This window comes from Urocitellus parryii, chromosome 2, assembly GCF_045843805.1.
Source record: "Urocitellus parryii isolate mUroPar1 chromosome 2, mUroPar1.hap1, whole genome shotgun sequence".
Taxonomy (NCBI): Eukaryota; Metazoa; Chordata; class Mammalia; order Rodentia; family Sciuridae; genus Urocitellus; species Urocitellus parryii.
Genome location: NC_135532.1, coordinates 3,387,998 through 3,410,442, shown reverse-complemented (window position 1 = coordinate 3,410,442; position 22,445 = coordinate 3,387,998).

Sequence of the window (22,445 nt, the reverse complement as noted above, 5' to 3'; positions counted from 1 at the left end):
GCAACATTTCGGAGTTTACGACTCACAAGGTTTATAGTTTTCCAATATTTGGAGGAACAATTTCAGAATAATAACTGTTTTGTTTGTGTAATTTAACTGTTATTGGGCACCTTTCTTTGTTTCATTTACTTTCACATCTTTCTCATTTCTAGTGTCCTATCTCTAGGTTTTGATTCCAAACAATTTTAAATTATATATCAGGCATAAAATTAAGCACTGGTCTATCTGCCTAGTGTCTACAAAAAATAGACTAAAACAGTCTCTGCCATTGTGGCTTTTGCAGCTGGTCTTGGGGGAAGCTCCGGCGTGCTTCTCCGCACTCAAGCAAAGCCAAAGGTCTTTTTGGCCAGATTCCATAAAGACAAGGGCGATGCTAAGGGTCAAGTCGGCCCAACTTGACTCTCGAACTTCCATGCCAATTTCTCCATGTTTTGTGCTGTGTCACCTGTTTGCCTGAGTGAGCTCCCTTCATAGCCTCCAGGGTTGCTGGGAGAGAAGGGCCCACTGGTGACAGAAAGCCGTGGACCTTCCTTCTGTGGACATGGAGACCAGAGCATAGAATGGTACAGTGGCCACCTCTGCAACTGCTTCCAGCCCCCTGCCAACAGCATAGCTCTTTTAAGTAGGAACAAATTTGGAAAATTCCTACGCAGTATCTTTCATAAAACTCACCTACCCATTCTTAAAAGTGTGCCCTGAAATAACAGTGGCCTAAGTAGCTTTCTTCCTGTACTTTGGAGCTCTACACTGGTGCAAGTGAAGCAGTCAACATCTCCAGGACTCAGGCTCGGCTCTCTGACCATATCTCATGTCGTATTTCCCAAGTCTGAGTCAGCTCTAGACAAAGACAATTAACTGCCTGCTCTGTAAGTGGAGGAAGCACTTAAGCACCACTTAACAGGTTTGTTGGAATGCACGCAGAGGTACACCGAGATGGTTTTTCCACATGCACGTGAGCGCATGGTACATGTTGATCTCAGCCAGGCCCATTTTGCTGGGTTCCTTGGAGCAGATTACTAGAGAAATGACTCAATTATTTTCCTTGTGCTCTACAGCAAGGGATTTATCCAGGGGCAAACCAAGACCCACACAAGTTCAACACACCCCAGTCAATGCCAGAACCAAGAAGCTGGAATGTCCACTAATAACCAGCAGCTCCTTGGAATGGGCAATGGGTCCCCTAGGAGAAGGGAGAGCCAGTCTCCACCACAGGAAGCCACCCTGAGCTCAGGTGTAAAATTAGGAGGTATATCTCTCTAGAATCTCAAGTTTGCCAAGTGCAAGAAAACAACATAATCAACAAATGGACAAATGATCTTAGCAGGCATTCTCAAAATACACCTTTATTTAATACAATCTTTATTCCTTTATTTATTTATTTATGTTAAGCATAAAAGGCAAGAAAACTTAGGTATTACCTACAGAATTGTTTGGATCTTGAGGGTTTTAATTCTGTGGTTGAAAACAGTTTGAAATAAAGTGTAAAAACATAATTTTGTTTTCCATTAGAAGCAATCTCAGGCTCAGAATAATTTACACCTTGCCGTTGTGTCATTTAAAAATCCAGATGGATACACCAATAATGAACCTGTGAGAAAGAAGTTAGGAAAATAATTCCATTTACAAAAGCCTCAAAACAAACAAACAAAAACCTGGGATTAAATCTAACGAAGGAGGTGAAGACCTCTGCAATGAAAATAATAGTATATTGAAGAAAAGAGTTGCTGAAGATCTTAGAAGATAGAAAGACCTTCCATGATCTTGGCTAGGCAGAATCGATATTGTCAAAATGACCGTACTACTGAAAGTGATCTAGAGGTTCAATGAGATTCCCATTGAAATACCAACAGCAGTTTTCATAAAACAAGAAAATGAAGCACCCAAATTAATATGGAGGAATAAAAGACCCAAGAGAGTCTAAGCCACACTGAGCAACAGGAATGACACCAGAGGCATCACAAGGTCTCACCCCAGGTTATATTATGGAGGAGCAGCAGCAAAGACAGTGTGGTATTGCATAAAAACAGACATGGAGACCAGTGGAATAGATTAGAAGACACATGGCCAAACCCCACAGAGACTGTCATCTCATCCTTGGCAAAGGGCAAAAACATACATTGGAGAAAATAGAGGCTTTTTAACAATAGTGCTGTGAAAACCAGAAATTCATATATATATGTATGAATGAGGTTAGATCCTCATCTCTCACCCTGCATAAAAGTCAACTCAAAGTGGACAAAAGATGTAGGAATTCTACCAGAAACAATGCAACTACTAAAAGAAAACACAGGGTCAACACTCCAACATATTGATGCAAGCACCAGCTTTCTTAAAAAGACCCCTAAAGTTCAAGAAATAAAGCCAAGAGTCAATAAGTGGGATGAAAAGCTAATTGAAAAGCTTGTGCACAGTAAACAAAACAGGTAGGAGTGTGAAGAGACAGCCTACAGAACGGAAGAAAATCTTTGCCAGCTTCTATTCCAAGACAGAATTGATATTTAGACTTCATAAAGAACTCAGAAAACTACACATTAGATAAACAAATAACCCAATCAATAAGTAGGCAAATGATCCAAACAGACATTTCTCCAAGAACAAAATACAAGTGGCCAACAAATCCATGAAAAAATGTTCAACATCCTCAGCAATCAGGGAAATACAAACCAAAACAGATTTCATCTCACTCCAGCTATTCTGTCAGGAATACAAATAACAACGGCAGGTGAGGATGTGGGGCAAAATCACACTCACACACTGTTGGTGGAACGCAAGTGAGTGCAATCACTCTGGAAAGCAGTGTGGTGATTCCTCAAAAGTCTAGGCCTGGAACCACCATCTTACCCATTTGTCTCACTCCTCAGTATGTATCCAAAGATTTAAAATCCTCATACCATAGTGACACGAGCAAACCAATCTTCATAGCCGTGCTACTCACAATAGCCAAGATATGCAACCAGCCTGTCCGTTGATGAATGGATTAAGAAAATATGGCATTTATACATGATGGAGTTTAATTCAAACATAAACATAACACAGTGAATCCCCTTTTACACATAATTACAATGCACTAGTTAAAACAATAACAACAATAACATTGGTAGAAGGGAGATCAAGAGATTAGAGCAAGCAGATGAGGTAGGAGAGGAAGGGGAGGGTCCTGGGTCAGATTCCGTAATGTGAATGTTGAAATGATGGATCCTACTGTCATGTATAATTGTAAAGTACCAATTTTAAGACATTAAAAAGCTAAAAATCCAACTAGAATGCTTTCACGTTGATCTCCTTTCTAAATGTGTGCACAAGAACCTGAGCCTCCTACAGAGAACTACGCGCTCACCCCGTGCACACCTGCATGTGTGCACACACACGTGTACACACACACACTCACACATGGCAGGCACAGTTGGCTAACGCTGTCCAGCTAATTACCCTGTGGGTTGCCACTGTTTCCTTGTCCTCCTCCTGCCCTGGGCCGGGAGGCCCCTCTGCAGGGTGGTGCTGGGCGGCTGGCCGGCTGGCCTGAGGAGACCTTCCTGTCTGGGACATACCATCCTGTCTAGACAGGGAGAGACCATCTGCTTTGTTGTTACTCCAGCCCTTTGCTGAGGATTCCTTTTGAACATTTTGAATTGCAAAATTGCTCGCTGCAGAAGCCCTGGAAGGTCAAGTGTGAGCCCCCAGCGGCAGGTCTGCGCCTTGATTCTGCAGAGCCGTTTGCCCTCTCCAATGGTGAGCAGCCGGCTGCAGGCAAACGCGCTTCGAGCCACCACGGTAATCCGCGACAGCAGGCAACCTGCTTGCAAAAGACGAACACAATTCCCCCTCGTTCTGAAGGCAGTGAGCCCCACGACTCAATTTAAGTGTGCTCAGCATGCCCAGCTCCCAATTAGGCCTGCTATAAACGCAGGCGCTGTGGTGAAGTCAGAATCTTAGATGTGGTGGGTGATTCCAAGAAACATTAAACATCAAATAGAAATATTATAATCCACACGAAGCTCATTACGATGCAGGTGTTAGCCTAGTAGTTCAAAGGTATTTCTTCTATTTAACGAAGGGAATTAGTTCAATAAAAGTTTATATGCTGCGTGTTTTCCACATAGTACTCCCTTTCTCTATGTTATGTGTTATTCTTCTTGCCATAATGAAATCTTCAAAGAACCGAAGGGCCCCTCGGCTGGCTGACTTTGCACATCAGACACCCTGGGACAAATGTCTTTGGCACTTGGTGACTGCACATAGCAAAGGAAGGTGTTTTCTGCTTTTCATTGCACCCAGACAAAACCCCAGAGCTACATTTCTCAGACATTTTAAAGGCTCCATCAGGGAAAAAAGAAACAATGGTCTGTTCACTTTGAGCTGATCATAAATTCCCAGGTCAAAGAATTAAGTCATAACCCAAAAAGGCGCACTTGGGAGAGTTTGGGGAATTTCTTCCATAAAGAAATCTTATTGTAACTCATAGTGAACTGAAAATAAACTTTATTACCCAGAACTCCTTTTCCCCCCTCAAAAGTAAATTTTAAAGAGGTATCTTTTCTTTTTGATTGTTATTTATTTAGGAAAAAGGAGCCAACTCTGTCGCTTTATGTTTGAAAAGCCCAGAGCTGTGGCCTGCTCTGTACCAGGGTGTCTGATTCTCTCCCCTGTGTGCAGAGTTTATCGGGAACCTTTGGTCTGGCTCCGCAGTGCCCCCGGTGGGTGTGTCCACACCCTCCCTGCTCCCTGAGAGAGAGCAACCTGGGGCCAGCCCTCCACCTTCCCCTTAGCACCTTCCCCTTAGCCGTCATTGTCACACGGGAGTGTGCCACACAGCAGCGTGGCCACACAGGCTTGGTCACATCGTCCATGTTTGTTAAATATTTGGCCCTTAAAGATGCCAGAGTGAGTCGGTGTGATGGTACACACCTGTGAATCACAGTGACTCAGGAGGCTGAGGCAGGAGGATTGAAAGTTCCAGGCCAGTCTCAGCAATTTGGCGAGGCCCCAAGCAACTCAGTGCTCAGTGGGACCTTGTCTCTGAATGAAGTATCAAAAAGGTTGTGGATGTGCCTCAGTGGTTAAGTGCCCCTGGGTTCAATCCTTGGGACCAAAACCAAAAAAAGACAAGAGTGAGGTCGTTTGGATTTTGGGCTCATCTGTATGAAGGATAGTAACAGTGCAGAGAGAGATGCTGGCATCAAGGTCTTACAGCATGTCAGGGATCACAGGAAAGATTTTAACTTATTTTCCGTCCTAGACTCAATATCCTGGTTTCTACCAGATTTGGAAAATGACCCTGTTAAATAGTATAATTATCTGCACTTGATTGTTACTGAATTGTAGTAATAAATAAAAAGCAAAGTGAAAGACAGGGAAAGGAAATTTAAAGGGAGGGAGGGAGAGGAAAGAAGGAAAGAGGAGGAAGAAAATCTAAGGAAACTGCTGAGACCATTCCATTGTTCCAATAGCCAGTAGCTCTTGGGTGGCTGTTGAATCCTCAACAAATAAAATTAAATCTTGAGAATGCAGAACAGCGTCTTATATAAACTGCCTTTGAATTTGGTACCTGTTAGGGTATTATGAAGACAGTCCCAATCTGTCAGTTTTTAAAACAAAGTGGATACAATGCTATTTGAAGTCTCCAGACATGAGCTAGTGCTGCTGACTCTCTCAGAGCCTGTGACCTTCAGCATAAGAGAAACTGAGGCAAAAAGTGAGCTCAGGGTATTTGCTTAGAGCAAGGAAGCTCCGTGTCAGAGCATGCAGCATCTCTCAATCGTGCCTTCATGCTGCCATTTCCACAGCTCATCCTGAGATTTCTTCTCTTTCTCTTGGTTTAATAATAAATTTCCCAGGAAATTGCCCAATAACTGCCACATAAGGGAGACAGATGTTCTGAAGAAAAGAGCAATTTTATTTTATGTCTTTCAACATATGCATGTGAAGTCTCATAGATGCTGAGTGGCAGCCCTTGAATAAAAGGTGAGGCCACAGCAGAACTCTGCAAAGTGTCCTGCCACGGGACCCCGTGCCCTTCTTCAGACCACAGGCCTCGGGGAAGGGCTTCAAGCACGCCGAGAGGAGCTGGCCATCCTGCCTGGAGACCCCAGTGTCTCTGACTCTGACTTCTCCTCACCCTACAGGGTTCTCGTGGCTTTGAAAACATGGTGGTTTTCTTCCCAATTATAAAAGCAAATAAGACCTCTAGACCATTTTCGGGAAACCATAAAGGACGAAGAGGAGCATGTCCAGGACCATGGCCTGGGTAGGACCAACATGGTTTTGTCGTATTTATGTCTAGCTTTTTCTTTCCTGGGCATGGAACATAGGAAGAGTAGATTGGAACATACATGAATATGAATGTGTCGAGTTCCTTTCATTTTCATTTATGAGATGTTCTCTGTAGCCATCACGAAGACACAGCTGCCTGGAGGAAATTAAGATTCCCAGATCAGAGACACACAGCGCGTCTGCTTCTGACATTCCAAGTGGGACTCGCCCCAGAAGACTCTGCGGAGAAAGACAGGTTGGGGTCTCCCGGCCTCGGGCTCTGAGGTCGTCATTCACCCTCTTCTGTTCTCGGGAAACTTTCATCTCCTGAGCCAAGGGGTTTCCAAATCCCACCCTCTCCTCCACAGGTCCAAGTGCTGCTCGTCCCCTGACAGGGCCGGTGGGGACCGGGAAATGAGAGCCTGGGTCCCTGGCTGGCCCCGCCCCTCCCCCATTGCAGACCCTGCCTGTGGGTGCATGGAGCAGCTCACCTTCTCAGATGCTGGAGACCACCCTCCCCAGCCCACCTGCTGGCTCCAGCTGATCTCCCTTCTTTGGCCGTTCCTCCAAACCAACTCAGGTTAGAAACCTCACGTCACCCGGCTGGGCTCTTCTGACTTCACCTTACCTGGGGACGATGGTGACAGACCCCGAGCAGGTAGGTGGGTCCCAGTTCCCCTTAGGGGTCTGAGAGGAGCAATGGGATAGAAAGAGGTGGGACATCAGGGGCAGAAAGACCCTTGACTGAGCTTCCCGACAGGGCAAGAAGCGGCCAGACCTGGCTAACAACTCCTAAGCTGGACACAGATGGCCACAGGTGCTAGTGTTCACTCTCAAACTTCCCTGGAGCCTCCAGTCCCACTGCAGTGGGCAGGGTGTCTTTGTCTATCTCATTACCTACCCTCTATCATTCGATCATCTGTGATCTATTTAATCATCGGTCTCTCTGTCCTTCTATAGATTCATCCACACAAAATATGTAAATCAAGTGTCTATGGCAAGCAGCACTGGAATCGTGAGACGTGAATTCTCTTTCTTCAGGATGAACCCTGGAACGTGTCCTGTATGGGGCTGGGAACGCATTCTGTTTTAACCTGTCGGACAGCATCATTGTGATCAAGTTCACAGCCTTATCACCACCTGCCACTGTCTGCTTAGAGGCAATGGGGAGAGCCCTTTTTCTTTTTTAAACATCAATCTTCAGAACATTCAGAGGATCCCCCAGAAGTGAAAAAGAGCTACCAGTGCTCTGAGTGGCTGCCTGTTGAGGGAGCGTGCTCTTTTAGGAGCATGTTACTTTTTAAGGTCACGAGACTCCCCTGAACACGTTGGCATTGCAATAATCACGTTTAATAGTAGAATGCCTTTGCATAGCTTCCATTTATTTTCCTACCCAGATGGACTGTTCTGTGGAGGCTGTTGGTCTAGGTTGTCCGAGTCCTGTGCATAGCCTCTACTAAGACCCCAAATATGCTATCAAGTAATAGGTAACCATTTGTGTGCATATATGGCAGCCTTTATGCAAACATCCTGCAGGTGTATGCAAATGAAAATTGTCAACATATATGTTCACATGCAACACTGGAATTTCTTTAGGATGGTTATCCAGAAGTGTGACGTGGAGAAAGTGAAACACTGTTGAGTCTCTGAGATACACCAGTCAGATATTTTCAAAAGGTCTCCCATAATATATATTCTTTCCCACTCAAATTCCACTCTATTTTTTTTGTTTTTAAATTTCCAATTTAAATAATTGCTGACATAAAGGCTGCAACAATAATATCGAGAATCTTGCTTCTTCTTCACCGCAGTCCTAGTGAGAGCAGCTGTCCCCAAGGTGAGCTGCGTATCAGCCCTGATAACGGAAACCGGGCTGCAGTTGTCAAGAGAAAGAGACGCCATCTTTTGAAAATGAGTTTTAGGAAGTCAAGTTACAAAACGAACGATTTTCTACTATTGAACGGCTTTGCCTTCTGATGACTGTTAACCAAGCGTGCACATCTTGACACAATTTTCAGACTCTTTTGCAACTGCAGCAGAACTCCACTATGGACAGCAGAGTCTTCTTCCAGTTCCTTATTTCAATCCCTGTCTTTTGAGATCTATTGTGTATTCTTCTCTGGTGTTCCTGGGACCAGTGATGGAAGGACTTACTGAGCTTACATTTCTATCTCCGGTGGTGCATCCACAGGTAGCTGTCATGCCCCTGTGTCCCCAATCTTAAATACATATGGGAGCTTCCCCTCCTGATGACACTTCAGGCTTCCCCATAGATGGTCCTGAGGTCATCTGTGCAGAATCAAGGAAGCCTTTTTTTTTGGTAAAATATCTTATAAAATATTTTTCCCATGTACTAGCAATAGTTTGATATTTTAGATGATATTCCCTGTGGCTGTCCAAGACCACCAAAAAAAAAAATTCACCAAGTTCAAAAATAATGATTTCTGCATTTTAAGTATGTAGTTAAAACAGTTTTATATGACACACTCAACAAAAGTAGTGATTAAAATTTTAGAACCTTGATTTTGAAACTTTTCCAAAGTTTACTATTTTATTAGAATGGATAAAAGTTTTAGATCACAGCTCTCAAAAATCTAATTTTCAATATACCACCCATATTGATGCTAATGTTTTTAACATTGTATTTATTATTTAGTTTCTAGAATGCTCAATACTTCCTATTAAAAGGTACTAAAACTGTTATCACTACATTCTAAGTATCTTTCGCTTTATCAATACTATTTTGATAAAACATCTTTAGGAGTTGTTATTCAACTGCTTTGGAGTGTCCCAAGGCTCAGGGTGCTCCCTTAACTTCTTGCCACTGAGGATGATCAGGTTTCCTCCTGTGTGAGCCACAGGTCGGTCATGAAGAGGTGTCTGAAGTTCAGCCTTCTCCCTTCTAAGGAGCAAAGCTGGGCAACATCTGCATCAGCGTTTGCACCGCAGCCACAGCAAGGCTCACACCTCTGTTGTTGAAAGTCCCATTCTTTTGGCTTCAGGAATGGAAACCATTGATTCTTGCACTATCAAAAGAGCTTGCGGTGTCCTGGCTCTCACATGGTCAGGAGAGGCTCTGGGCACATTTAACTATTAAGTGTCATCTTTTCCCTTTTGCAATCTAGGGGAGTTGTGTTCCTTGTACTTAAAGGAAATGTTTAAAAACTATCTAAATATTGTCATCGTTTTTTCTCAGTCCTGGAAACCACTTCCAGTATAATTTTATGTGTTAGTGAAAGTCCTCCAGCCACTTGCTCAGTGCCCTCTTGACCATTCTGACCCTTTCCTGGATGATGCACTTTCGAGGAGTGGCCCCAGGTCTCTGTACAGCTCTCTCCATGGTCATGTTATATCCTCACATATTTCAAGAAAACCTTATAACTTTCTGTAAAAAGACTGGTGCATTTAACTTGGTGTTCACCTTGATGTATTAGCTTGCCCTAACACAGTAAGTGCTGGATGGATTTCCTTAAATGACAGAAATGTATTCCCTGGTGATTCTGCAGGCCAGAAGTCCCAGGTCAGGGCATTTGGAGAAATCAGTGCTGACACATAGGGTTGATTCCTTAGCAGGAGGGAGGGCTGCCCGGCTCTCTCCTTGACTGTGAATGGCACCTTCTGCTTGTGTCTCCACACCCATTTCCCTTAGCCTCTTGCATCAGATGTCTTCATACAAGTCCTCCAGTCGACTGTAAGAAGGCCCCTTATGAAGAATTCATTTTAATTTCACTACCTCTTTAAGGACTCTGCCTCCAAACATGGGTCAGGCCACCACATGCTGTTATTGTGGGGACACAATTCCAGCCCCTAACACTAAGTATCTGCTGGTTTCTATACTATTTTAATTTTTAAAATTTAATTTTGCAAACGTTGGGTGCTGTTGTGTTTTGAAATCTCACCTGGGAAGCTCGCTGTGCTTACTGGTTAGTGTTAAACCCGGCTTGAAAGGTCGGAGTGAAAGCTGGTGTGGTGGACTTCTGTCTTTCCCGCTTCACTCTTCCTTTCCTCTCCTTCCCCATCCTTCTGGCATTCGATGGCCTGGCAGTACCCTGGAGGCACAGACACTGTCTTTCGGCCTGGTGACCTGCTTCACATCTCAAAGCGCCCTCAGCCACCTTGGCAAGCACTTCGAGGTCTAGTCTAGTGGGGGCTTTCTGCAGGCAACATGGCCCACTGCAGGTTCCTGGGGGAAAGGCGAACACCACCCTCCACCCCAGGTAGAGTCCTCAAGGGGCTGGAAGGGCTTTCCCCTGTGCAGAACTATGGCCGCCTTGTGTCTCCTTGGGGGTGGGGGGAGGGGAGGAGAAAGAAAAAGGAAGAGAGAGAGTGAGAGAGAGGAGAAAGAATGAGAGAGGGAGAGAGAGGGAAAGAAGGAGAAAGGGGGAGAGAAAGAGAGGAGAGAGGGAGAGAGAGAGAGAGAATGCTTTGAATGTCTAATTGAATTCATTTCTGTTGAAAGCTCCCACAAAAGCATGAGATAATTCTTGAGTTCTCCGAGCATAGTCAGCTCCCCAGGGAGCCCTCCGAGTTCTGCACTTGGCCCTGTTTGGTCTGATACCCATCTTCTATTACAGCTTTATTGAGGTAAAGTTCACTTACCATAAAGTCCATTTTTTTTAAGTGAGCACTTGGTTTCTAGTATCCACTAGAAGAAATTTTATGGTGTTATATTTTAGTATATTTTAAACTCTATTTTTCAGTCTCTTATAAGTAAACACCAGTTACTTCTCATCCCCTGGCAACCCCGGTCTCCTTTGTCTATGGATTCTCCTCTGTAGACTCTCATGCTTGGATCAGACCACAAGAATGACGTCTTCTACCTACTGTGGCAAGTTTGAGGTTCACCTGTGGTGTGGCACATGCTGGTAACTAATTCCCTCTTGGTACCTGTTATCCTCTCGTTTTGTTAGAAATCTTTTGGTGGTGAGGAATTTACAGTAGATCTTTTATTGCTTGCTAGTCTTTAAATCAATCTGGGATTCATCTCTGATTATTGTCGCACTAATGATTTAGATAATAAGTTATTGGTCCTAAGCCATATCATTTTCCCATTTGGCCTGTGTATGCCAAAACACAGGTTTCAATTCAATGTTCTTTTTTTCTTTCGTTAAAATGGGTATTTGTGGAAAAAGGAGGTAATGTGAGTAATAGCTGACATTTATTGAGTAGTTATTATACACCAAGCTCTGTGGTTTATACATACAGCTAAAATAAATGAAACTTTAACAGCCTAGACATTGTAATAGTTAGCTTTTTATCACTTTAACCAAATTACCTGAGAAGAACAACTTAGAGGAGGAGAAGCTTATTTTGGCTCATGATTTTGGACACCGCAGTCCCTGTTGTCCAACTCCATTGCTCTGGGCCTGAGGTAAGGTGGAAGATGGTGGCGGAAGGCGGAAGATGGTGGTGGAAGAGGGCATGCAGGACGCAGAGAGAGCAGGAGGAGCCACAGGCTGTGGTCCTCGAGGGCCCGTCTCCAATGACCTACTTCCTCTAGCCAGAGCCCCTGCCTACAGCTACCTGTCAGATTATCCGTCCATCCAGTGGATTGATTCCCCCATGAGGTCACACCCTTGTCCTCAAGTCATTTCACTCCTGCTGTGGCACAGGAGGCAAACCTAACACATGTAGCGCAGAGCACCCTCACCTCTACGCCACTCAAATGCCACGGAGTCCAGCTGCTGAAGACCTTGACCAAAGCCACGCAACAGTGAACAGCGAGCTGGAATCAAGACTCCGGTCTCCAGGGTCCTACAGGTGGCAGGGCAGAGGGAGGAGGAGGAAGGAGGGAGCACCAGAGAAAGAGCAGAGGGAAGGGTAGAGGCCAGCTGTCCACTGCCCCGCTAGCCAGAGGACCACCTATGGCTTCTAGCAGATGTTTACACCGAGGGCCTTTGTCTCCTTGAATCTCTTCTGGAACAAAGGCTTGTCTCTCTCTCTCTCTCTCTCTCTCTCTCTCTCTCTCTCTCTCTCTGCAATCTGCTCGCAGACCCTAACCTAGCACTCTTCTCAGTGCAGCAAAATGAGTGATGTTGACAAACACCCAGGTGAGCGATTGCAAGTGGACACGGGCATCTCCAGGCCGTAGGAACACAAACCTCCTTCCACCAGCAGGAGATGCTACGCATTTAAACAGCATTCTGGAAGTTACGGTTGGTGCTTAAAAATCATAGCCCCAAAATGCCTCCAAATATGCAGGCACCAAACAGAATCTCACCTCTGAATTTATGGCTGAGTAATAAAAATGTGTCGGAAGAGCGTTTGATGGTGAATAGCCTTATAAACCGGGGCCGTGCACACAGTGACAACCCAGCATTGGGCTGGAATGTGCTCCCAGCTATAATTCTGTCAGGGCAGACACATAAACACCCTGGTGGAAGGAGAGGCAGAGATACCCTGGTAAACGAGCATCATTGTTTCTAAACACAATGCCAGATTAGGCTGTGGGGGTGGCCTTGAGTCCTTTCTTGTCAGAAGCAGTGTGATGCTTGGGGTTGGTTTGTTTCTCTTAAGAAAAGTGAGATTCCGCTGATCATTTCTGAGCACTTATTATGTTCCAGGTACGTTCTTAAAGTCACTGGTGGAGACAAGGGAGTATTTTGCCCCCCATTTGGCAATGCCTGAGCATTATTTTTTTTAAGAGAGAGAGAGAGAGAGAGAATCTGAATATTTATTTTTCAGTTTTCAGCAGACACAACATCTTTGTTTGTATGTGGTGCTGAGGATCGAACCCGGGCCGCAAATGTGAGTGTGTGACCGATGTGATTCTGCAATTTGAATTTGGGGTAAAAATGGGAGTTCATAACCCAATTGAGTCAAATGTATGAAAGATGATATATCATGAGCTCTGTAATGTTTTGAACAACCAATAAAAAAATAAAAAAAAGTGAGAGCCAGTTGCTAGACCTGGGCCAAAGGGAGGTGCCGCTGTGTGGACTGAGCACGCAGGAAGACTCTCCCTAGGAGAAATACACAAACAACTCTCGACTGTGAGCCTTGGAAAGATTAGCTCTGACGCGGGGTGAGGATTTTTTCTTTGTCGCTGTTCAAAGCTGAATAGCAATAAGAATGTAAACCTCAGCGCTTCATAATAGAATTAGGCCCCTTGTATAATGAGGTTCATTATAAATGACATGCATAATTCCAGCGCTGTTCTCTGTTGATTCGTCTTTTGTTGCTGAGACAGACTGCTTTAATGGGCTGGGGAGACCACGCCACGCTGGGAGCACACAGGAAGACGTTTTGCAGGGAGTTTCTTTTCCTCCTTTCCCTGCTCTGTAAGCCAGGATGTGCTTGGTCGGAAAATGCCCCCCAGGACATTGTGCCCCGTGCAGTAAAACGCGCACCCTCCAGGAGGCTGCAAACCTCCGGGGACCCTGTGTGTAGAGAGCGCCCGGTGCGTTCATTCCGTCTCCTCCTCACGGTCCAGGCAGACGACGTGTGGCAACTGTCTGATGAGCGTGGAGTTTCCAGGCTGCACAGCTACTCCTGCCCATCACCACCACATCCATCTCCTGAGAAAATGGAAGATTTAACCAGGGTGTGGCTGCTGAAGAGGTAGTGAAGACAACAATATGTGAAAGGAAAATAACGAAAATAAGTATACATGGGTCACCGTAGCAGTGGATTTCAAAACCCCACTAAGCCAAAAATGGGGAAGTGGCATGGTGAGCCTAATTCAGGAAGCAGGATGCCCATGACCTCATTCGGCTTCCACATCCCAATCCTAGCTCCCTGGGCTCCCTAGACCATCCAGAGTCACACTTGCCAGGGACACTGTGCAGGGACATGGCCTGGCAGGTCTGCAGCCTCGTGTGAGCTGTGCACCTGTCCACTCAACCCTCTCTTCTGCTGTTAGAGGGTAGCAAAGGGCAGACGATCCTGCTCCCAGATCTCTGTCCAACCTTGATACCTGAGCCAGGCTCACCTGCTCCGAGAGCACCAAAGCCTGCAGGTGATATCCCATGTCCCACCACCTCCCAGGCATGAGCCACAGAACTCTGGCCCCGTGCCCCTGTCTGCAGCTCTTCCTCAGTAATGTCAACTGTTGCTGGCTCTCAGCAGGAATGAAGGCATCGTGTGTGTACTATGAGCTGAAATGCATTTGGTTGTCATGTATCACAAATTAGAATAAATAAATAATTTTTTAAAAAGAGAATTACTTATTAAGCACCTCCTCCGTGTCAGGCCCTCTTCTGAGTGCTGAGGACAATGGCACCCGAAGCCACCATGTCCAAGTGCCAGGGCTCAGGTGGCCCGTGCCACTCACTGCCTGGACTGACTCCGGGGTGCTTGGGGAACAAAACTTGACTGCCGTGCACTCAGCAGCTGGAATTGAGCGACAGGGGTTTATTAGACCTCTCAGTGCTGCCTCTGAGCCCTGGCTGAGGGAACCAGGCTGTCGTGAGCAGATCTGGGAGAGCTGGTGTCTTCACTCCGTTTCTACCCTCAGAGGGAAGAATTTGCCTTGGCCTTTCCAGCTCCTGTCTCGGGTTCCTCCTCAACCCATCGTGGCTCACTGCCCATCTAAAGTTAGCTGGACAGCTCTTATTGTGCACCTTCTGCATGTGGGCGCCATGGGATAAGAACCACTGGAACAGAGCTGGGGACCTCCAGCAGGGGTGGCTGCAGGCTGGGCTGCAGGGGAGAGCCAGGCAGAGGGGGCCACCAGAGGGCCACTCAAGGGAGGAGAGGCTGGGCCAGAGGCACTGCCGTGCTCAGTTCTCTCTCCTGTATCCCACGCCTGACCACTTCCTCACTCTGTGGCCTGCCCCGTCAGCTTCTTCCTGTGCTGCTTCTGCTTTGTGTCTACTGCGAGGTCCAGCTCCGGCCGCGCTTCACTCCACTGGAGTAGAGGGTCTCCCTCCAGGTTTCCTCAGCCTTGGTGCCACTGAAATGTGGGGCAGGGGGAGTCCTGTGCACTGTGGGATGTCTAGCAGCACCCTGAGGTCCACCCTAGTCAGCAGCAATCCCACCACGACTCCTCAAAATGGTTCCCCGTCAGATGTGCCCTGGGTGGCCAAAACCTCCCCGTGCAGAGCCACTGTGATGCTCTTCATCAAGACTCTTGAGCACTCTGTTCCTGCACCCCCACATCTTTGCTCAAATGTCACTGTGGGTGAGGCCCCACCTGGTCACCTGGACTGCACACACTGTCCACCCCCACCCCACGTTTCCTCCTTTATCTCCTTTCTTTGTCTCCCTAGATGTTGTCACAACATATTCTGTTTCTTTTATTTGTTTAGTGTCTGTCACTGCTCCTCCATTGATAAAGTAAGCCCTGCTTCTGTCTCTGTTTTTTGTGATTTGCCTGCAGTGTGCCTCATGTGGGCAGGGACACCTTAGCCATGTCTCGGCTTTGGCAGCCCCCCTCTACCTTTCCTTCAGTCTAACTCCCAAGTGCCAAAACGACCTAGTCACTCTCACTATGAAAACCTGCAGCTGTCAGGGACAGAGTACAGTCGAAGCCAATCGCGTGACCAGTCCTGTTGGCCTCAACTTCGGCCTCCCCTCCTGCAACCCGCGCTGCCAACCGCAGCACAGTGGGACCGTCTCCTTTTCTCTGCCTGGGATGCGCTCATCCTGTCCCCACAGGTGCATGTTCTGTACCCCCACATCTCCCTGCACATGTCAGCTCTTAGGTCTTCCTGATGTTGCTGCAGGGTGGTTCGCCTCTCCCTGGGCTTCCAACACGTCCTTCCTACCGCCACAAAATGCCTCCACACGCCTGTAAGGCGGTGGCCTGCATCCAGAGCTCTCAGGTGTGGTCTCACCCAGGGCCCCCAGGGTCTAGGTCAAGTGGCTATGTGTCTTTGCAGCGTGGGCTGCCTGTGCAGCACTGTCCAGAGAGGCCCTCAGCGAGTGCTGGTTGAGGACAGGAAGGAACCATACTTAGCATATTATCCGGTTTCATGCATTTTGATGAAATTAACATTATCATAGCGCCCTGACTCTCAAACCGTGTTGTGGTGCAGGGTGACCAGAGTAATCCATGTATTTGAGGGAAATGCAGACACCTGTTGGCCACTCGTTACCTGTTGAGGTGATTCAGTCTCAACACTGGATCATGGTACACATGGCTCAAGGACATCAGATCTTAGTGAAGCTGAATCTTTGGCTGTTCCCGGGGCAAAAGCAAGTCTTACATGAGCATTCATGTGAGTAGGAAAACGAAGGCGTCATATTCAACATGGCCCAAGGGTTGACAACTTGTACAGGGTGCAGGACTCTTAGTAAGTGATTTTGGTTATTTAAGAGTGAAACAAATGTCTTTTCTTTCAATATATCTCTATGTATTCTTTTGTCAAATAATTACAACGTGTTAGAATATAAATACTTAAAATACGTAAACCTAATTGCTTAAAAATATTAAATACAAATAGGTACTAAATAAGTGTCAGGATATATATGCTTAAGATGTTTAAACCTATTGCTTAATAAATACTAAGTGTAAGTTAAGTGGCCAATGAGTACCGTGTCAGGCATGTCTTTGGGCCTGGGAATTCTAGGGAAATTGCTGAGACAACTGAGGGCTTCAGGAGAAGAGAAAGTTGGGGAGCTCTTGCCCAGAGAGAGGACCGCTGCAGCCTCAACCAGAGATGCCGTTTCCTGCAGGTTTCTGCACCAGGCATGAATTCATTGAACTTCCATGGTGAGGACCCGGGGTTTTCACACTGACGCACAGGGCGACAGCTCTCAGGAGCAAGCCCAGAGCGCATCCCCAGCTGGGCGAGGGCACAGCGGTCAACAGGCTCCTGGGCAGGGAGAGAGACTGCAGAGTGCAGTGCCGCAGTCTGGCTGGGCACGAATAACCGAGCCGCCACAAAACCTTGTAGATTCAAACAGCAACTACTTTATTTCAACTGCACACGTGCCTTTCCGCCATCGCCACCCACGCGGCCTTCTCCCTGGACACACCACACACCAACCGGAAAGTCCCTCCTCCGGAAATCCCTCCTCCGGCACTTCCCCAACCAATGGGAACTCTCCGGAAATCCCCGAGAGAGCTCCAAAGTAGCGGGCCAAGAGCTGCCCCATTGCCCGACAGTAAAGGTCAAATATACAATACAATCAATCCAGCATCACAGCAATTATATACAGCTCAACTCAAATCATCATCTCAATGGTTCGCTGGCATCACCTTTCAAACATTCCCTCTGGCAAATGCCAGGCGTCATTCTGACCAGGTGTGGCTCTCAACAGTGCAGGAGAGAGAGGAGGAAGGAAGGGAGAAGAAGAGAGAGAAAGAGAGAGAGAGGAAAAGAGAAGGAGGAGAAGGAAATAGGGGGAGAGAGAGAAATACTGAGAGAGAGGAAGAACTGTAACAGGGTAAGCTGATATAAATATTTAACAATAGAGTTTCTTTTCTTTATAAAAAAATACCAGATTATTATAAAAATGATTACTACTTAAATATACCAAAATACTGAAAATAAAAATTTAAATGCTTTTTTATATATTCTGCCAAAATAACATCAATTACCTTTAAAGTAAAAGAGGAATAAAATTGTACTTTCAGTATTATAAATAACATCAATGGAAAATGCAAAATGAATAATAGTCAAAGTATTTATGTAGATGATAAACATGATGAATTTTTTAAACTTTTTTCTTTTTCTTTTTCTCTTCATTAATGAAGGTCAAGTTATACACATTTATGGAAAACCTGACTTAAAACTTTTGCAATATTTAATCATGCGTAATCATTTAGCCATAATCATTTAAACGCAGTACCTAAGGAACATAAAACAGGAAACAGTATGCCATTTGAAGTGTTTCACTTTCATAAAGAAATTATGGGTTTTGTTGTTAGGATCAGAAACAAGTGTTCCATGACAATCCAACTTCCTAGAGAAATGCGTGGTCTGCGCCAACGCTGTCCCCTGGAAACACTGCTGTGGCCCATGACCCTCCCTATCCATCCAGCAGTGGCTGCCAGAGGGACTCTTAGAAGATGAAGAGGGAGCTTGGGGCAGCACTGCCCGCCTCCCAGGGAGAGCCAGGGGCAGTGAGTCCTTAGGGCACTGCAGGGACTCCTTCCAGACGGCTGAACAACACAGCACTCCCAACAGGAGCTGATTTGGGAGCCGGTCTACAAGGTGCTTCAGGGAAGGAGCGCTCTGCTGCACACAGCCCAGTCCCCCGCCCCCCATCAGCGGGATCAGTGAAAGGTGTGGAGAGGCGGTGGTTAGGACAGCTCCTGGGAAGGCTGGGGGCCTGTTGGGGGACCTCCTGAAATTGCAGGAGACCCAGCCTGTGGTTCATGCAGGGATGGAGCAGAGCCTGGTTGAGTCCTGGCTGAGTCTGGGGTCTGCCTTTCTCCTGCTCCATTATCCCAGGATAAAACTGCTGACCTTTGGGCAAGTGAGGGAGGTTTTCTGAGCTTTGCTTTTCTAGGCCAAAGCAGGTGAGTTGTGCAGAAGCAGGCACGCTGGGCGTGGGCGCTGGGGCTCCTGTGGCCTGGGGCCCTCCTCGCCGGGCAGTGGACCCACCAGCTACAGGAGGCTGTTTTCTGCACCAGGTCTGGCCTCTGCCACCTCTCTGGGGAGGCCCAGGGAGCTGCTCCTTCCTCTGATGTCCTGGTGGCCGTAGTTGGCTGACTTCTGCTGGTGAACGCAGCAGTAGCTGCCTGAGGAGGCTAACTACGTCCAGACGTTGAAACAACATTCGAGTTTTCCTCACAGTGGACACTTTCTTTGTTTATTCATCAACCACAGTTGGAATGTGGCTGGGCTGACGCCGCCTGGCTCTGACCATTGTCAAAATCGACACCCATTACCCAGACCCACCAATCGCATCAAGGTGGTCTTTGAGCCACAAGCTATTCTGAATTATTGGGATGATTTACTAAAGTTACCAAGACCCTGCTGGTTAGTATTTTTAGGGGAATAGGCTCCCCTGACCAGTAAGTAGTTGTTTAGCATTAACTAACCTGTCTTACCAGATCTAGCACAAACTTAGCAACCTGGAGACTCACCTTTGAATTGAATAAGATGCCTTCTGGTCAGATGACCTTAAAATATCTCTTAATCATTCAAAGTCTCAATTTTCCATCTGGAAGACAAAACCAATGTTTCCCAAGGCTCCCTTGCTGAGAATTTTAACACCTTAGAATCCCTGTCCAGAATGTTGCACTAGATCCCTTGACATCCTCAGTCCTCTGCAGCTTGGCATCTCCCTGTCATTCTGTGCCATCTTCTCCAGTCTTATTGCAAAGCTTTTCTATGTTAGGTAGTGTGTTCAGAGGGTTTTTCTCTTATTACTATGCAAATTAGAGATAAAAAACTAGTAGCCAAATTAATTCCCAAATCAGAGTCTGCAAAATACAAAGCAATAATATCAGTTACAGTGTTGAGGAGCGGTATGGCAGGTACTCAGGAGCTACGTAGAGTGTGCAGGGTGCAGATTACACATGGGGACGTGGGCCTGTCAGTGCACATCGAGAGACCACTAGACACGTCCCCAGTGAAGTCCAGAGGAGACCACAGGGAAGGCTGCCCTCTTTAGTTTTGGCTGCCCTTCAGCACACTCTCCCTGTCTAACTTACCTGTCCTGGCACCGAGAGGTGGCCTTGGGAAGGAGGGCCCACTGGACGGAGTCGGAGGGAGCTGGCCTGGTGTACAAGGGCACAGTGGATGGGTCTCCCTCCCTGGCTGCCCACCAGGTGATCTATCACCTTGGCATCCCTCCATTCTTCAGTTTCATTAGATGAGTGGATTAAATAAAGCAGCTGGGTGCATCTGAACAGGAGAAAAACACTTGTTTAATTTTCCAAGTAGTTTTACATATTTTAAGTTAACTCCATAAATTTAATTTGAGTTTGGGGTTTATTTGTGAGATGCGTCCTGATTGAGTTTTTGACCTGTTATTTATTTGCTCGTCTTAGGCGCTAGCTTGTTCCTGTTGGTCACCTTTGTTTCTGCCCAGGGCTTCTGAAGACACGCCCTCCCCCTCTGTGGTCTTCAGGGAATGCTTCCCAGGCAGTGTCCACAGCCGGGGCCAGGCTCGTCCACACTCAAGCCCCGCAGACACTGCAGCCGTTTCCTTCCACCCCTTTCATCTGGGTGCAGCCAAGCTGTGCAGAGGCCCCCTGTCCTGCCCCCTGTCCTATCCCCCTGTCCTGTCCCCCTGTCCTGCCCCCCTGTCCTACCCCCTGTCCTACCCCCTGTCCTATCCCCTGTCCCACCCCCTGTCCTACCCCCTGTCCTATCCCCTGTCCTACCCCCTGTCCTACCCCCTGTCCTATCCCCTGTCCTACCCCCTGTCCTACCCCCTGTCCTATCCCCTGTCCTATCCCCTGTCCTACCCCCTGTCCTACCCCCTGTCCTGCCCCCTGTCCTGCCCCCCTGTCCTATCCCCCTGTCCTGCCCCCTGTCCTACCCCCCTGTCCTACCCCCCTGTCCTGCCCCCTGTCCTGCCCCCTGTCCTGCCCCCTGTCCTACCCCCTGTCCTACCCCCTGTCCTATCCCCCTGTCCTATCCCCTGTCCTGCCCCCTGTCCTATCCCCCTGTCCTATCCCCTGTCCTACCCCCTGTCCTATCCCCTGTCCTACCCCCTGTCCTACCCCCTGTCCTATCCCCTGTCCTGCCCCCTGTCCTATCCCCTGTCCTACCCCCTGTCCTATCCCCTGTCCTACCCCCTGTCCTGCCCCCTGTCCTACCCCCTGTCCTATCCCCTGTCCTACCCCCTGTCCTATCCCCTGTCCTACCCCCTGTCCTACCCCCTGTCCTATCCCCTGTCCTACCCCCTGTCCTACCCCCTGTCCTACCCCCTGTCCTATCCCCTGTCCTATCCCCTGTCCTACCCCCTGTCCTGCCCCCTGTCCTGCCCCCTGTCCTGCCCCCCTGTCCTATCCCCCTGTCCTGCCCCCTGTCCTACCCCCCTGTCCTACCCCCCTGTCCTGCCCCCTGTCCTGCCCCCTGTCCTACCCCCTGTCCTACCCCCTGTCCTACCCCCTGTCCTATCCCCCTGTCCTACCCCCTGTCCTATCCCCTGTCCTACCCCCTGTCCTATCCCCCTGTCCTATCCCCTGTCCTGCCCCCTGTCCTATCCCCCTGTCCTACCCCCTGTCCTGCCCCCTGTCCTGCCCCCTGTCCTACCCCCTGTCCTATCCCCCTGTCCTACCCCCTGTCCTATCCCCTGTCCTACCCCCTGTCCTACCCCCTGTCCTACCCCCTGTCCTACCCCCTGTCCTATCCCCCTGTCCTGCCCCCTGTCCTGTCCCCTGTCCTATCCCCCTGTCCTATCCCCCTGTCCTACCCCCTGTCCTGCCCCCTGTCCTACCCCCTGTCCTACCCCCCTGTCCTACCCCCCTGTCCTACCCCCTGTCCTACCCCCCTGTCCTACCCCCTGTCCTGCCCCCTGTCCTGCCCCCTGTCCTGTCCCCCTGTCCTGCCCCCCTGTCCTACCCCCCTGTCCTACCCCCTGTCCTACCCCCTGTCCTACCCCCCTGTCCTACCCCCTGTCCTACCCCCTCTCCTACCCCCTGTCCTGTCCCCCTGTCCTACCCCCCTGTCCTACCCCCTGTCCTATCCCCCTGTCCTACCCCCTGTCCTACCCCCTGTCCTGCCCCCTCTCCTACCCCCTGTCCTATCCCACTGTCCTGCCCCCTGTCCTGTCCCCCTGTCCTACCCCCCTGTCCTACCCCCTGTCCTATCCCCCTGTCCTGCCCCCTGTCCTGTCCCCCTGTCCTGCCCCCCTGTCCTGCCCCCTGTCCTGCCCCACTGTCCTGCCCCCTGTCCTGTCCCCCTGTCCTGCCCCCTGTCCTGCATGCTGCAGCTGCAGACGTTGCTGGGCTGTTTTTGGTTGAACAGTTTCAAATTAAATATGTTCATGAGGCAAACAATGCCAATGAGTTCAAAAAGGATAACGAGTCTCCCGGCAGCTCCCTGCTCTGCCCTCAGCCCTCCTAAACCCAGGCTTTCCCTCCTGGAGGCAATGTCTGACGCAGTTCTCCAGAAATTTCCTTTGGGCATGCAGACAGGTATATGTGTATTCCCACAAATGGGATAATATTTTAGATATTATCTACATCTTGGAACTTTCCCTTAACACATGGCAAAGGGGTTCCTGTAACGACTCATACAGATTCATCAATTTGTCTGTAATGGGGACAGGGTATTCCGTAGCTGCACCATAATTTATTCAGCCAATCTGAACACATGGGGTGCTCCCTTTCTGGTCTCCACATAGAT